This window comes from Rhinolophus ferrumequinum, chromosome 10, assembly GCF_004115265.2.
Source record: "Rhinolophus ferrumequinum isolate MPI-CBG mRhiFer1 chromosome 10, mRhiFer1_v1.p, whole genome shotgun sequence".
NCBI classification, from domain to species: Eukaryota; Metazoa; Chordata; class Mammalia; order Chiroptera; family Rhinolophidae; genus Rhinolophus; species Rhinolophus ferrumequinum.
Window position 1 is genome coordinate 11,459,771 of NC_046293.1, and position 4,586 is coordinate 11,464,356.

Here is a 4,586-nt window from a genome sequence, read left to right on the forward strand (position 1 = left end):
AAGCCCTTCTCTGTAGACTCCACACCACCAGGTTCTCTCTCCCTTCTGCCCCTGGTACCTCTTTTCTTTTCCATCCTCATGGCACGTATTTAAGGGATTTCTTCTAGTTATTAACCTTTGTGTGGGATAGGTTGATAATTATTTAGTAAAATAACATTTATGGAGGCCCCACATCAGGCTAAACAGACGATTTAAAGGTGACCTAGAATAAATCAGACTCCCTAGCATAACAGGATGTATAATTGAGTGGGGAGACCGTCAATTAAAATATCACATCAATAAATACATAATTGCCAACTGTGATAAGTGATGCCAAAGGGAAGCTGGAGTGCCAGGTCAGTGTGTAAGTGGTGTGTGTGGGGGGAGGGGTGGGTGTTTCTGAACCAGCGGGGTGAGACAGCATGGGTTAGGAAGGTGTATTCGTTTGCTAGGGTTGCTGTAACAAATTACCACAAACCCAGTGCCTTGAAACAACAGAAACTTATTCGCTCACAGTTCCGGAGGCTAGAATCCAAGGCCAAAATGTGGACATGGTCTGCTTTCTCTGGTGGTGCCAGGAAAGGTGCCCCTTCCTGGCTTCTGGTGGTTGCCATTAACCTCTGCGGTTCCTTGACTGGTAGCTGCGTCAGTCCAATCTCGGGCTCTGTTGTCATATGGCCTTTGTTCCTCTGTGTGTTTCTCTGTGTTCTGTCCTCTTCTTATCAGGACAGCAATTGTGGTGTGAATGGTGGTTCTTCTTCAGGGACCAGATCACGCAGGGCCTGACCTGCCATGCTGAGGAGCTGGGCCTTCTCAGGACACTCGAAGCGGGGCCAGGTCTGCATCTTCCCTGTCCACTGGCCTTGTGTAAGAGAATGGTTGGTCTCAAGGGTACCGAGGATTATTTCTGTCCTCTTGAAAACAGCGCCTCTTCTTTGAAGTCCTGGCTGAATAGACCTCCTGAGCCAAACCCTCTTGACACCCCTCTGTCTATCCCACACACAGGACCAATGTCTCATCATAGGATTCCTGTCGAACTCTGGGTTTCCTTCATCCCTGTACCTATCTCACCGTTGACAGGTTTCTTTCTCTACGTGAAAGTGTGGCTGTTCCAAGGACAGGGAGTTGCTAAGCCCTGATGTTTAGCACATGACATAGCAGTAAATATTTGGCCAGTCAAGGAAGGAAAGAAGGAAGGAAGGAAAGGAGAGAGGGAGGGAGGGAGGAGGCCTGGGCTTCCTCAGAGCATGGTGGCTGGGTCCAAGAGTAAGTGTTCCAAGGTACAGGCAATGGAAACTGCCAGTTTCAAAGCACAGACCTGGAAAATGTCAGCATCACTCCCACCGCATCCCATTGGTCAAAGGACTTACGGGACACAGAAGGAAGATACAAGCACCTGGGCCCACCTCATATTGATAGAAGAAGCATTAGCAACTTTTTTTTTTTTTTTTTTTTTTTGTAAAACTGGGCCATTTTAATGTTCTTTACAATAGAATAAATAGTTCTCTTGACTGCAGACATGGAAGCTGTTTGGTACTCAGAAACATCACAGTAAAGGTGGTTTTCTTGATTGATGTATAATCTTCAATAATTATAAGAAGTTACTTGTATGAACTGCTGTCAAACCAGTAAGACTGCATTTATGCATCCATCATTTTCAGGATTGTTGGTAACCCGAGCATATTTTCCCCAAATAACTTTGCCTCCTTGTGTCACAAGGCCCAACTCGTTCACGTTCACCTCAATGACTGTACCTTTGGTAATAACACCCAAAGTTGTATAAAGTGGGGATGAGGGATTCTTTTTTACACCAAGGATTGGCAGGCAAAAGGTAGCTTTCAGTTCAGGATGTGTTACATGTGCCTTCTTGAAACGTAAGCCTGTTGGCCTAATGGATCTTTCATATTTAGGTGGTTTTCGAGTAAAGCCATCTCCAACAAAGCAGACTTTAGTAACCATCCTCTTCCATGCTTTCTTCTTTCTCTTCCATGTTCAAATAACTTTTAATACCTCTGTTTCTCCCTGGGCACAAACTTTGGGCAGAGGGACTTCCCATTTTCCCGCTTTTTCTTTGCGTTTTTGTTTAATCATATTGGAAAGTACTTTAGCTCGGGACTGTCCCTCTCTGTCCAGTAGGTACGCAGGTACTGCTCCTTGTGGAGTCTTTTCATCATCCTTTTGTTTGGTGTTTCTCTTTTCATGCATCTTGATAGTCTTTTTCATCTGTATTTTCTCAGCATGGCGCTGTTTATGGTAGAGTTTAGCTTTGAGACCAATCATCTTTTTTGCCTTCTTTGAACGTTCATGAGCCTCTCGACCTTCCTTCTTTCTCTTTTTCTCATGGTAATCCAAACGGTATCCATAGCGCTTCCGGTGTAACTCAATATGTTCGTTTTGTGGCATGGTTACGACCGCGCAGACGCCAGGCGCAGTCCCCTGGGCGCAAAGAAACGCATTAGCAACTTTTGTGGCCATGTTTTGCAACTGCCACAGACAGTAAATTGGTAGAGTGAGTTTTCAAACGCCGCTCGGTCTAATTTCAATGTTTGTGCATTCTCCACTTCTTTATGTTGTCATTGACCGACTATCCTGGGTTTTAGATCAGGAACTGGCTCATTCTGTGATATCAAAGAGGGTATTGTTTTCTTCCCCAGGTATATGTGGAAAGGGTGGCATGGATGAGAGCCCTTCAAACTATGAGGCACTATGCTTTCTTGGTGTCCTGGAAATAGTCAGAATCATGGCTGGTTTTGCTTGTGCGGAGGGCTCCTTGGAAGTCTTCCCAATGCTTTCTTTAAATGACACATCCTAGATGTTTACTTCCATAACGGAAACACCCCAGGTGAGGTCCTGCCTCCTCTGTGACAATAGACTGCCACAGTACTTTCTCATTCCATTCAGCATCGTGGCCCATATGTGGTATTTTACCTACTGATTAATGTAACATTTCATCCTATTGCAAAGAAGATTTGAGATGTTCTTTAATTTTCCTGATTGTTTGAGAAGGGAGCAGGAGCGGTAGAAAGAGTGTTAGATGTGAGCTGCCATTCTGCTTTTGCCGTGACTCAGTTTATGAGACAGGACAAGTCATGCCCTCTTCTCTAGACTTCAGAGTTTTCATCTACAAAATGGGTTGGGGGGCAGGGTTGGGTAAGATAATCCCTAAGGCTGCTTTTGACTGGTTTCAAATGTATTTATGAGATAAGTTAGGTGAAGGGGCATGACTAATGCATTTATATCTTATTTTTCTTTTTACGTATAGTAGGTGCTTAATGCATTTGTGCTCCCAATGTGGTGACTTCTTTTGTCTTGTAGACATTTCTCATGTTGTCTGGTATCCTCGGTGAAATTATGGGCTCTAAGAGAGATCGGGAAAGGGTATTCCAGGCAGGGGTAAGCCAGGACAATAGGCTCCCAGATGGGAATGACTGAGACTGCCTAAAGAGAGGAGAGAAGCACAGTATGCTGAGATTTTGTGTACACAATGGAAGAGGAGCACAGAGGGTGGAAAGAGTAAAAACAGTATTTGGGACCCAACCATGGAAGGGAAGGAATGCTTTCTTAGAAATATGGGCCTTTGCTATGCGTGGGTTGGGGAGTCACGGGCGATCTGAGGAGGAAGAGTGTGGTATGATCATACCTATATGAAGGTCGGACAATTAAGTTCTTATGCACTTACACGGTGGAACGTTCGCAAACTTAATTGTCCTTCCAGGCATGTGGGCTAGTTCTCCTTCCCTCCGGCCTCTACATAGAACCTTCCATGTGCTTGCCAGCATGCTAAGCCTGGGAATGACAGGGGTGAATAACAGATGGTCCCTGCCCTTAAGGAGCCCACAGTGTGTATAGAAAGGACAAAGAACTTTGAATAAAGAATCCCAGGCTCTATGGTTAAAGACTGGACAGGGATCCACGGGGATCAAAGGAAAGGATAGCTAATTATACCTGGGGAGTGAGAAGGCGTCCATTCAAGAATAGAATGCAGGAGCGGGAGATGGAGGCAGAAGGGCACTTAGGGAGGTTGTTCATTCCTTTATTTGACAAACATCTACTGAACACCAACTATGTGCCGGGTACTTTTGTGGACACTGGAGACAGAGATGCACAGGCCGGCAGGGTCCCCTGGCTTCCCAGAAATTACATTCGACAAACTAATGTAGACAAACTGAATTACATTAGAGGAAAGAGGCAAACTAAAATATGAAAAACAAATAATAACAATAATACTATCTGGCATTTATTGGGTCTTAACAATGTGCCAAATGCCACTTTAAATACCTGTGATGAATTCACTTAATCTGCATAACAACCTTGTGAGGTAGGTATTATTATTTCTCCCTCTACCCATGGGAAAGTGAGGCATAGCAATGGAAGTTTCCTGAGAACTTTCCTGAGGTTTTAACAAGTGGCCGAAGCAGGATTTGAACCCAGACAGCCTGACTCCAGAGAGGAAGGTCTTCACAACAGGGCCACATTACTTCTTCACTAATAGGATAAACAAATTTCAGAGAATAAGTGTCGTGAAGACACCAAAACAGGGCAACAGGGTAGAGAGTAAAGAGATGGGAGACGGGGTGGGGTGGTGCCGCTCTAAGAGGATGCTCCTG

The 4,586-nt window shown here is 44.8% G+C and overlaps 1 pseudogene; it reads right to left on the minus strand.

The window, feature by feature from the left end:
- Nucleotides 1-1,441: 1,441 nt before the first annotated feature.
- LOC117028915 (ribosome biogenesis protein NSA2 homolog) lies at nt 1,442-2,422 on the minus strand (annotated as a pseudogene).
- Nucleotides 2,423-4,586: the final 2,164 nt, after the last annotated feature.